Below are 12,621 nucleotides of genomic sequence, written 5' to 3' on the forward strand. Positions count from 1 at the left end.
ACTGTGAATAACGTGCATTCAATCCACTTTGCAACTGGAACTTACTGTGTGAAATGGGGAAAATCCACTTCCAAACCATAGCTAAAGTGCATTGAAAACGCACAATTCAATTCAGAGAGAGAGAGAGAGAGAGAGAGAGAGAGAGAGAGAGAGAGAGAGAGAGTGTGTGGGGGGGGGGAAGCAGCAGAAAGAAGCGAGGATCAATTCACGAAAGGACATACTGAAATAAAAACCCAGAGTCCTATCTAGTTTAACTGGAGCGGACTATAGGAAGAAAGCCCTTGACCTAGGGTTGCCAACTCTGGTTGGGAAATTCCTGGAGATTTGGGGGGGGGTGGAGCCTGGGGAAGGGAAGCTCTTCAGCAGGCTATAATGCCATATAGAGTCCACTCTCCGAAATAGCCATTTTCCCTAGGGGTCTTGATCTCTGCAGTGTGTGGCTCAGTTATAATTCTGGGTGATCTCCAGGCGCTGCCTGGAGGTTGGCGACGCTCCCCAGTCACCCGTGCGCCTCCTCCCCTTTCCTAAGAGAGGAACTACAATTCCCAGGCTGCTCAGCGCCCTCCTTTCTTTTAAAGTCTATGCACGTGGCTTGTAGGGAGGAGCAGGGAACGTCACATTCCTGCATTCCCTTCGCCCGTGTCAGAGCCGGGGTTTCTGCCCGGATTGCGCCGCCGGGCAGCCTGGCAAGGAGCGAGGCGAGGCACCCTTTTCCTCCCTCCCTTCTTCCTTCCTTCGGGTCTCATGAGCCTCCAAGCAAGAATCTGACCCTGGATTCCCCCTTCCCCTCCCTGGAATCCAGCCACCCTCCTCCTCCTCCTCCTCCCCGGAGCCTCGGATCTCCAGCCAGGTAACCATATCTGGAGCTGTTGTGTTTGGGTTGTGACGTTGCGTATGTGATGGGGAGGGGGGAAGCAATTGTGTGTGCCCCCCCCCCCAAAGATTCCTTCTCCAAAGTTGCAGTGGGCAGGGAGCGGCTCCCAATGGGGAAAAATCCATTTACTTGGCTCCCAAAATCTTGATCGCACGTGGGGAGCCTGGGATGCCCCCCCTCGCCCCCGATTCCCCGGGGCTGGGGCGGGAAGGCGACGCTGCTGCGACGCCTGGACGTAACATTGCAACTGGCAAGGCGGGGTGAGCGCGCCGCTTTCCTTTGTTTTGCACTCGCTGCGCTCAGTCGCTCGCCTCGCAAACTTGCAGGGCGCCCCCCACCCCAAACAGCTGCAAATGGACATGTGATTTTTTTTTAAATTAAAGCTCTCGATCGAGCGGGGAGGGGGCGCTTCTGCCAGCCTTCCCTTTCCTCCTTGCCTCTCCATAGGCCCGGCTGGAAGGGCGTTTATTTTGCTTTCATTTTTTTGCCCTCCCATGTGATTTGCGCCCCCCTCCTTGCGTGCGTCTGTATGTGCGTGTGGCTTGCAGGTTGTCTAGACTCGACTCCCCTCCTCCTTTCTCCCCCACCCTCCCCAGGCGGGTTATGGCTGGGAAAGGCTGTGCGGGATGTTGCCAAATCGGGCCTGCGTCGATCTCGCTCTCCCGTTTCGCCAATGCATCATTCCGGCATAATCTCGCCCAGGCACAGATGCCCTCCTCTGCCGGGGTTTGGGCGGAGGAGAGAAGATGAATGATACTTACTATCAGTTGTAATTTTCACAGGATGAGCAGTAGCAATGACCTGAGATGTTTGGTGTTACTGTTACTTACTCCCTGTTGTAATTGTTATAGGATGAGCAGTAGCAAAGACTGCAGACTTTTGATGTGAATGTTACTCCCTGTTGTAATTTTCACAGGATGAGCAGTAGCAAAGATCTCAGACTTTTGATGTGAATGTTACTCCCTGTTGTAATTGTCACTGGATGAGCAGTAGCAAAGATCTCAGACTTTTGGTATTGTTACTTACTCCCAGTTGTAATTGTCACAGGATGAGCAGTAGCAAAGATCTCAGACTTTTGGTATTGTTACTTACTCCCAGTTGTAATTGTCACTGGATGAGCAGTAGCAAAGATCTCAGACTTTTGGTATTGTTACTTACTCCCAGTTGTAATTGTCACAGGATGAGCAGTAGCAAAGATCTCAGACTTTTGGTATTGTTATTTACTCGCAGTTGTAATTTTTACAGGATGAGCAGTAGCAAAGACTGCAGACTTTTGATGTGAATGTTACTTACCTCCAGTTGTAATTTTCACATGATGAGCAATAGCAAAGATGGCAAAACTTCTGGCATGAACGTTAGTTACTCCCACTTGTAATTTTCACAGGGTGAGCATTCGCAAAGACATAAGACTTTTGCTTAAAGGAAGGGTTCCTTTCCAACAGCTCCTTGAAACTGTGTGTGTGTGATTCTTTTTTCCTGGACTGCATATTATGAAACTACAAATCTCTCCCACCCCAGAGAGCAAGAGAGATCTCAAGCATACATTGCTCTGCCTACTATTTCCTGTTCAAAGTGGTCCCAAATCTTGCCTGCCCGAGATCGTATTGCAGCCCTACTCCATCGAGAGCTCGAGGTCATTCCCCTCCCCCCACCCTCTTCTTGGTCATATAGGATTAATTCTATAGCGGCTATTGTAATCCCTTTAGCCTTCCCCCCATGGCCCTGGTGGCTGCTTTATAGAGATTTTTCTGCCCTACTACTTGCAGACACACACACACAAAGAAAGAGAGAGACATTGAATTAGGTTTTGCTTGTTTTGTCCTGGTGACCATGCCCTGCGATCTTTTACTAAATTGGAATTCACAATTCCACTGTCGGCGTGGACAGAAGCAGCCTAACTGGGGCAAGGTGCAAACTACTACCTTAGGCCGCCATGACTGTGGATTTATGGGTTCCAAAAATGCAGATGTGAGAATCTCTGGATTTAAACCTCCCCTCCTCCCCCATGAGGTTTTCAAGCATCTGAAAGGTTCGTTCTCTGAGTGGCAGGGGAAGTATGCCATTCAAGGTTTACAATTTAAATGCCATTTGGGGGCAGAGCCTAGCTGACAACGTTAGCTCATAATTTATACCAAAAAATCAAACCAATGTAATGACATCCTGGGGCGGGGGGGGGGGACAGTACCAATTTACTTGTTTTCTTTCTGTACTTGATCTGCCTAGGTAATATCTATCCGAGATTGCTGATATTTCTTATAATCCAGGCGACCTTCTAACCAAGAGGGAATGGGGGGAGAGTCAATATTGTCCGATCAGACCAAAAAGCCTTGAGCAAGACCCCCCCCCCCCCGTGCCCGTTTGCAGAGGGCAAAGCAGCTATGCTGGGGCTCACCTCTGTTTCCCAGTCTTCTTGCCATGCTAGTAGAAAGCTCTCCTAGACTGGATTGGCTTTCGGATAGATTTGGGTGCGGCCCCTTCCCTGGTGATAGTTATCATTCCTGGTATTTGAAGCTGGTGCTACTATCTGACCCCTTTCTCTCCCGCCCCGCATCTTCCACTAGCTCTTTCCTGTTATCCTTCATCATGGGAAGAATAAATGCATCCCAAGATGGGGGCGGGGGGGAGCCTGCTGCCCCCAGTCTCCGCCACGTAGGAGCTTTCTGCACATGGGCTGATGGTGGGAGCTGGTGCTGCAGTGTGAAGGGAAGCACAGATTGCGGAGAGGAGCAGCTATAGATCAGAGCGCTCACTCGCCGTCCTCTGCCTCCGTCCTTCCCTCCCTCCGGCTTGGTTCAGAGAACAACAATCTTTGCTTTTAGTAGAAGCCTCTAGCCGCACGCCAAAGAGCTGTCACTGGTTTTGATCTGCTGCGTTTCAGAGATGCTCGTGGAAGCAGTGTCGGGTTTGCGCCTTGCCGAAGGTTCCTGAAATGCCTGGGTATCCGATATTTGTGGCTGTGGCTTTCTTTGGAAGAAATGGCTTTGAATGGCGGGGGTCGGGATCCCAAATCCAAGCTGCAGTTGTAAGCTCTTGACACACCACCTTCTTTTGGGCTGAGCTGGCACTCTGCTAAGAAAAATGAATGGAGCCCATCTTTAACAACTAACGGGATCTTAGCGGCAAGCTGTCTTTCTCCCCCTTCCTCACGGGACCTTTGCTGTCAGTGAGAACTAGAAACTTATTTGGCAAAGAAGCATTTGACGAAGAGATCTGTGGCTCTCGAAAGCTTATGCTACAATAAAGTTGGTTAGTCTTAAAGGTGCTACTGGACTCTTTACTATTTTGCAACTGCAGACTAACACGGCTAACTCCTCTGGATCTATGACCATGGAAAGCACCGCTTGCTTTCTGATGAGTTTGATGGGGGAAATTTTTTTCAGAAACTGAGTAACGCAGTCTGAGTGTTATTGTTTAGGCCCTCTAGGTTCACATCCCCTCTTGGCCATGCTTTGCAGGCTTTTTGTGAAGGTGAACAAGGAAGGAACCATGATGCATATTAGAGCTGGGTGGAGAGGGGAGGGTGGCTGGCAAACAGGTGAGATAGGACGTGCTCATGAACCGTTCTCTTTTCAACAGTGCCCAATTAGCAACGATTCCCACCATGCTGAGGCACTCCATGTTCCTTTCAGTGCATATGTACCTATGAAGCTACCTTCTACTGAATCAGACCCTTGGCCCATCAAGTTTGTCTACTCAGACGGGCAGCAGCTTTCCATGGTCTCAGTTGGAGATCTTTCCCGTCGGCTGCCTGCCTGGGATGCTCAATTGTGTCAGGGATTGAACCTGCGACTTTCTGCATGCCAAGAAGAACCACTGAACCACGGCTCCCTCCCCTTGTGATTCTGCACAAGGAGGTTGCTTTCCCTGTCATGGCTTGAAACAGCCCTGAAGATGGCTGTTTTTTAAACCGCGGTTAAGAGATCTGGTCTGTGGGAACTGCTGTAGCATAATATTTAAGTGGTTGGGTTGCGAATCAGCAGTCCGCTGGTTCAAATCTCACTACTGCCATGAACTCAGTAGGTGGCCTTGGGTAAGCCACTCCTCTCAGCCCTAGCTCCCCAGCTGTATTGTGGGGATAATAATAACACCGACCTTGTTCATCACTCTTGAGTGGGTCACTAATCTGTCTAGAAGAGCGGTATATAAGAGCAGTTGGTTCTTGTTTTTCTTGTTCTTGTTTTTCTTGTTGTTGTTATTGTCATCTCCACTCTCCCCCTTTTCCTGGCAAAGCCCCTTCCCCAATAGCTGGTTAACCAATCATGGTTATAAGCAACAGCGACCCCTCTCTGTTTAACCATGCTTTGCAACTATTTATCAAGCTCCGGCTCAGGACAATTCTAGTTAGGTTGATGCCGATGGAATGCTCAATTATGAGCATTAAAAATGAAGAAGGAAAATGAAGGTACCAGAAGGCTGAAGGAGGATGAGTGGGTGATTCTGCAGCACACTTCTAAGGTTTGAACCTGAGTTCATACCTTCTCCTGGTATGGGGGTGTCCCCTGCTCATAAATCCCTGTCCTGCCATTTGGTCCCAAGGCTGGAATGGATAGGAAAGCCACTGTGGTTGTGCCTGTCTCCTTCTGGAATGGAGACACATTCTCGTTTCGGTAGTCTTGTTTGTCACAGAAATCAATGGGGAAAGCAAGAGGTCGGTAGACCATGCAAAACAGTTGCCTCGTACATATTTCAGTCTAGGTACACACACGTAGCTCTTTGCAAGAAAGGACAAGTGCATGTTCACTTTAAAACTGCAGACCGATACCGGGATAAATATAGATCCAGAGGCGTTAGCTGTGTTTGTCTGTAGTTACAAAATAGTAAAGAGTCCAGTAGCACCTTTAAGGCCAACCAACTTTATTGTAGCATAAATATGGGGTTTAAGTCACGCATTCAGTTGTGTGCATGATGAACGTACCGTAAGAATGAATGCATGTAAAAGGACATGTGTGTGTTCACGCTATACATGGATCGTGTGCAGAATCACTGTTAACATATGTACAGGGTTCATATTTTGAGGCAAAAGGGGGCATCGGTGTGGAAGCCACAGTCCGAAGTTGCATTGGTCGAGTTTTGGCAACAGCAATCAGGATAGGAGGTCCCTGTCCTAAGGGATGCCTTCTGCCTTCTTTTACCAACCTCTATCCAATTTGGTTGTAGAATCGTCTTTTGAGCTTGTTCAACGCTGAGGACGCTCTGATTCTGCACACGTTGGATAATGCACTTTCAATGCACTTTATCAATCGTTTGAGGTGGATTTTTTGTTCCGCACACAAAAAAATCCATTCCAAATGATCTATAAAGTGAATTGGAAGTGCATTATCCAACGTGTGCAGAATCAGCCTATGTTAGAAGCCTATCACAGGCTGTGTATATTTTAGTTCCAAAGGAAGAGCGCTAACTCTATGGTAGAACAAATGGCTTGCTTGCAGAACGTCCCAGGTTGTCTTCCAAGCATCTCCAGTTCCTGGATTTTGGGTAGTAGAGGGAGAACACGTCTTTGCACAGCCTGAGGAACCTCCGCTGGAGCAGAGAAACTGGGCTAAGGATCTGACATGGGTTTATGTGCTCATATGGTCTAGGACAGCGGTCCCCAACCTTTTTAGCACCAAGGACCGGTTTTGTGGAAGACAATTTTTCCATGGACCGGGGTGGGGGGAATGGGTGGCTGCGCCTTGCCTGGCCGGCCCTGCACTTTTTGTTAAAAATATCACCTCGCCTGACTCCCGTCATGCCTCTGGGTCTCTCCTCCCGCTCCCAGTCGGCACACGTGCAGTTGCTGCCTCGTGCTGTGGTTGGTGTGGCTGTGGTCGTGCTGAGGTCAGCCGGCCAGGCGAGGTGATATTTCTAATGAAAAGTGTAGGGCCGGCGAGGCGTGGCATAGGTGAGGCGCAGCTGCCCCTCCCAAGATGGCGACTGCCTACCTCGCCTGCTCTGCACTCGCCCGCCACTCGCCTCCTGTGCAGCCCGGTTGCTAACAGGCCACGAACCGGTACTGGTCCGCGGCCCGGGGTTTGGGGACCCCTGGTCTAGGAGAGCTGGTTCACACATGAAGTGCATCGGTCGCTGACTGCAGCCTCGAAACTATTTGCATGTGTGAGTGATGTTGTTGCCAGATGCCACCTAGAACACAATGCCCTTTGGAGGAGTTGGATCGCATCATCAGCTGCCAACCATCAAGTATTAATGTCGTTGCAAATAACAACAGGGTCTTTCCTTCCTCCAAAGAAATTTGAGCTGCCCATGTGGCGTTTTCTCTGATTTGATCCTGTTAGAAACCTGCTGAGAGAAGATTGGCATCTCCAGGTCACCCATGAGCCTCTGGTCCGAGTCTGGCAGAATAGCCGCTGCTCCTTGGATGGTGTTTTTTTTTTTTGAATAATTGGGAGATGCTTGTGTGAATCAGCCCTGATTGTAGTATAAATGTAACACCCATGAGAACTATCAGTCCACAGTCAGTAGATGTGAGGTTATGATGTTTGGGTCATGCATGAAAACACGTGGACTTCGGAATCACCTCTTTTAACTATTTGATTTCAGTGAATAAGCATCATGAATATAAATGTGTGTGGTTCCTTTATATTACTACTACTTTATTTTTCACTTTTAAGTGTTCTTGCTATTAAGTTTTTTTTTAAAGTCAGGTAGAACTGAGATACTTGCAAGATTTCCCTCCTCCTTTTTAGTGCTTAACTTAAGACTGACAGTATGTATCAACCATGAGAGCCAGTTTGGTGTAGTGGTTAAGAGCAGCAGGACTCTAATCTGGAGAGCCAGGTTTGATTCCCCACTCCTCCGCTTGAAGCCAGCTGGGTGACCTTAGTCACAGCTCTCTCAGAGCTCTCTCAGCCCCACCCACCTCACAGGGCAACTGTTCTGGGGATAATAATAACATACTTTGTAAACCGCTCTGAGTGGGCATTAGGTTGTCCTGAAGGGCGGTATATAAATCGAATGTTGTTGTTATGTTATTATAATTCTTTCTCACCCAAATGAATTTTATTTCGAATCTTGTTCTAGAAGAGCGGCCGTTCAGAGACTCAGATTCTCAACTGGTAGAGCCAGTTCTAATCCTAGCATCTACCTTCTTGCCTTTTAGTGCTAAATTAATGAACTGTGAATGTCCATCCCCCCTTTTTAAAGTAGCTTTTAAGTGGCTAACCGGAAGCTTTTTTTTTTTTTGCTTTGCTTTGCCGTGCCCCAGAGGAAATAATTTCAGTTCCTGTTTGTTTACAAATGATGTGATTAACTTGTGGAACTCACTGCCACAGGATACAGTAATGACCACTGACTTGGGAGACTTTAAAAGGCGATTTTCATAGTAATTTAAGAAAAAAAAACCAATTCCAAAATCACGTTCATGGAGAATAAGTTCATCAGAGTTATTAACCATGGTAACTATGTGGAAACTTCGGGTTCAGGAGCAATAAAACCCTGAATACTAGTTTCAAAGGAGGACAGCAACATGGGGAGTTTTTGGCCTGCAGTCCTTCCTGGGAAATTTGGCTTGCTGCTGCCCAGCAGACATTACTGAATACTATTTCTTTATCTGCTGCTGACTTCTGCTCCCTGATGGTAAGAACCAGTGTGTGGTGTAGAGGTCAGAGAGCTGGGCTAGGAGCTGAGAGACCCTGGTTCGAAACCCGCTCTGCCATGGAAGGTCACTGGGTGGGTGGCCTTAAGTCAGTCACTTTGTCTCCGCCTAACCCACCTCACAGGGGCATTGTGAGGATAAAACAGAGAAACAGATGACCGCATATGTCGCCCTGAGCTATTTGGAGGAAGAGCAAGATTAAAATAAGATGATCGGTTAGCATTTTTCTGGGGGAGCTGGTAGTAAGAGGAGCAGAATGTCCCCTGCTTGAATTTTGCCGCTGCCGTAAGCTGCCTTGGCCTTTTTCACTGGCCTACAGCTCACCATTCCCAGCAGCCCAAGTCTGCAAAGTGTAGCTTTTGTGCTAAGTGAAAATGCTGGTTTAGCCCTAATGCTAATTGTAGCTTTAAAATGGAAACGGAAGAGGGAAATGCCTGTATGAGGAAGGAGAGCGTGAGCCTGCGGGTGCTTCCTGGTTGCTGAGAAGACGTGGCCCTGTCAGCACTGGACGTCTGTCTCCCACCTCATTTCCCAGTCTGTGGAATGACAATAATAAGCCCTAACCTGCTTTATAGAACGACTACGAAGAAGACTGAGATATTGCATATAAATGATTACCCTCAGGGGTCATTTTGTAGAAAAAGAGCTGGAGGAACTCATTAGCATAACTCATTAGCATGTGCCATGCCCCTTGACATCAGCACAACTGATTTGCATATGCCACACCCCTTGACATCACCTATCCTGGCTGTTTTGGACCCAATCCTGGCCATTCAGGGCTGAAATTGGGCCCAAAATGGCAAAAGGGGGCTGAAAATGGCTGAAAAGGGGCTCAAAATGGTCAGGATCAGGCCGCTGCTGAGTGGGAGAGTGATCCACCACCCATCAGAGGCTCGATCTGGGCCGTTTTGGCCCCAATCCAGGCTGAAACGGGCCCAAAATGGCCGAGAGTCAGGTGGGCGGGCCACCTGACATGTGACCTCTTTGGGGAACTGCCGGAACTGCGTGCCTGTGCATTCCCCCTCAAAATGAGCCCTGAAGCACCCTCTAAAGGCAAAAGGTTATTTGGGTTTTGCTACTCCCTCCTGTCGTGTGCTCTGCAGGCGGGCTGGATCTAGGCTTCTCAGGAGTAAGGCCTCAGGCTTGGCTGGCCAGACTTGGGAGTGTAGATTGGAGCTGGAGGGCGCCAGAGCACAGGGCTTGTGCCTATGGCAATGGCAAACCACCTCTGTTAGTCTCTTGCCATGAAAGCCATGCCAGGGGTTGCCATGACTTGAGGGCGCTCTCCACCACCATCTAATACATAAAATTATAATCATCCTAATTTAAATGCCTCATTATTTGATTAGGATTTGCATCATTTGATACTTTCTGTGGCTGATTCGTGTGTTAGGTTTGTTTCATCTAATATCCTAATATTCTGTTTCCATGGAATCATAGGGTTGAAAGGGACCTCTAGGGTCATCTAGTCCAACCCCCTGCACAATGCGGGAAATTCACAACTACCTCCCCCCTCCTACACACGCCCCCCCCCCATGACATCTGCTCCATGCCCAGAAGATGGCAAAATACCGTCAGGATCCCTAGCCAAACTGGCCTGGGGAAAATTGCTACTTGATGCCAAGGTGGCTGGGCATAGGAGAAGGGGCTACGAGAACTAAGCCCTGATGTAACCCTTCCTGCCCTCCCTCTCATGATCTGCCTGGGTTCACAGAATCAGCATTGCTGTCAAATGGCTGCATTATTAATCTCAATGGAGCTGATAGCCTTTAGGTGAACCGTTTTGACTTTTGGAGGGAATTTAATGAATTTCCCTCCCCTTCCTCTTCACCTACTTTATGTATTTGGCTGCAAAAAGGACCCTGCAGACAGATTAGGGAACTGAAGAGGGTAACGTTTTTGGCTCAGCCGAGAAAAGCAAGTTTGTGTTTTTGTTTTTGAGCAAGTTCTAAACATAACTTGCCTATACATGATCTCTAGACTTAGAAAGCAAATGGCAATTACAATAGGATGCCTGGCAAAAATAAATTCTGTTATTTGATGCACTGGTTTTTGCATGGTAAGCTCTTGATTTGTTTAAATAAAGATGCTTGTTGGAAGGGATAAATCCTGATTGCGGGAGTTTTAAACGAATGTGATATTTTGAGAATCAAAAGCGTGCATCTTCTCTCTTTTTATTTTATTCTTGACCTTTCCTTTGTATCTAGATTCATAAAAAGGATGAAAACAATTTGTGAACATCTTATGTCTTAAAAAGTCAGCATATCTATTTAATAGCATATAAAGAAGCTTGCATTTTGCTTCTCTTAGGTTTGAACATCTGTAGTCCACTGCAGCATACACCATTGAAGATGGAACAAATGTGACTGCTATAGAAGACATAAATTAGCCTTTGCTATATTTAGGGCAAGTGAAGACTCTAGAGAAGATAAAAATCCTTTCACTAAACAAAGGTAGAAATTCCAAGAAATACTTGCCTGGGAGGAAGTCCCACTGAATAAAATTGGGCTTATATCTAAGCAGACCTGCTTTGGATAGTTCTCAATGTGTAGCGCTGAATTTATGGTACGACCTATATCTGTTTCTCTTTGGCATCACACAGCTACAGAGACACTGCGACAGCCTCTGGGGAAACCTCCCAGCAGCCAGGGATCTCACGTCGTGGTGAAGCTGAGTTAGCCAGTGCTAAGTCTATAGTAACTTCAGTGCTAAGTCTGTAGTAACTTCTGGTCTCCACTTCAGTGCTAAGTCTGTAGTAACTTCTGGTCTCCACTTCAGTGCTAAGTCTGTAGTAACTTCTGGTCTCCACTTCAGTGCTAAGTCTATAGTAACTTCTGGCCAGGGATCTCATGTCATGGTGAAGCTGAGTTAGCCAGTGCTAAGTCTATAGTAACTTCAATGCTATAGTAACTTTAGTGCTAAGTCTATAGTAACTTCTGGCCTTTTGGGTCCTGGCTCCGACCTGGTGGAACTCTCTGTCTGCGGAGACTAGGGCCCGGCAGGATTTGTTATCTTTCCACTGGGCCGGCAAGACGGAGATGTTCCACCAGGCATTTGGTGGGGGCTCGGCTGTCCTCTTGCTGGCCATACCACTGAAGACCGTCCACCACCGATGCAGGAGCTCATAAAGTGTCACAGAGGTCATTATGTAAGAGCCAAGCCCTGTGTCTAAAATGCTGAATTTTAAGATTTATACCCGCCATTTGAGAAATTTTATTGCACATGGAATAATGTTTTAAATGTTTGTTTATAATGTTTTTATTGTTTTAAACTGTATGTTATAAATTGTATGTTGTTACACCGCCCTGAGCCCGTCCGACGGGGATGGCGGTCTAGAAATGTAATAAATAAAATAAAATAAATAAATGATGTCAAGAGGGTTACATCAGCTGGTGAGAATCTTTGCCCTTCCAGAGCGCTCTTCCCTAGCTCGGTGGCTGCATTTTTTGTTTCCGGAATTTAGGGAATGACTCATATACAAACATCACAGGGGCTTTCCAAGCAATTGGTCCTGTTTTTTTAAAAAAAAACCTGCATGCATAGTGTATAGAAATGAAGCGTGAAGTTGGAACATTCCGAAAATGAAAGCCAAGCTCAGCTGGACGCAAGAGCAGAGCAAGTCATCCGTGTTGCTTGCTGCCAGAAGTTGGATGCGGAAGGGTGCGGTAGTCCTGTTGGTCCATAACATAATCCAAAACCAGCAGCCGCATAATACATTTTATTAAGACCAGCCAAAATCATGCGACACACTGTGCAAGGTTTCAAGTCTCTGGGTATGGATATGGTCAGGGCTCATTTCGAGGGGGAACGCGCAGGAACGCAGTTGTGGTAGTTCCCCAAAGAGGTCACATGACAGGTGGCCCCGCCCACCTGACTCTCAGCCATTTTGGGCCTGTTTTGGCCTGGATTGGGGCCGAAACGGCCCAGATCGGGCCTCTGACGGGTGGTGGATCACTCTCCCACTCAGCAGCGGCCCGATCCTGACCATTTGGGGCCCCTTTTCAGCCATTTTCAGCCCCTTTTTGCCATTTTGGGCCCAATTTTGGCCCTGAATAGCCAAGATTGGGTCCAAAACAGCCAGGATAGGTGAGGTCAGGGGTGTGTGGCATATGCAAGTCAGTCATGCTAATGACACACTTCTGGTGATGGCAAGGGG

The 12,621-nt window shown here is 47.7% G+C and overlaps 1 protein-coding gene across 5 annotated transcripts in view; it reads left to right on the forward strand.

Annotated features, from left to right (window-relative positions):
• Nucleotides 1–687: 687 nt before the first annotated feature.
• Nucleotides 688–12,621, forward strand: part of CTIF (cap binding complex dependent translation initiation factor) — a 233,608-nt gene continuing 221,674 nt past the window's right edge. For all 5 annotated transcript variants that reach the window (XM_054986122.1, XM_054986123.1, XM_054986124.1 and 2 more), the window contains exon 1: nt 688–850. The gene's annotated coding sequence lies outside the window, so the exon portion shown is untranslated. The remainder of the gene's footprint in view (nt 851–12,621) is intronic.

This window comes from Eublepharis macularius, chromosome 8 (assembly GCF_028583425.1).
Source record: "Eublepharis macularius isolate TG4126 chromosome 8, MPM_Emac_v1.0, whole genome shotgun sequence".
NCBI classification, from domain to species: domain Eukaryota; kingdom Metazoa; phylum Chordata; class Lepidosauria; order Squamata; family Eublepharidae; genus Eublepharis; species Eublepharis macularius.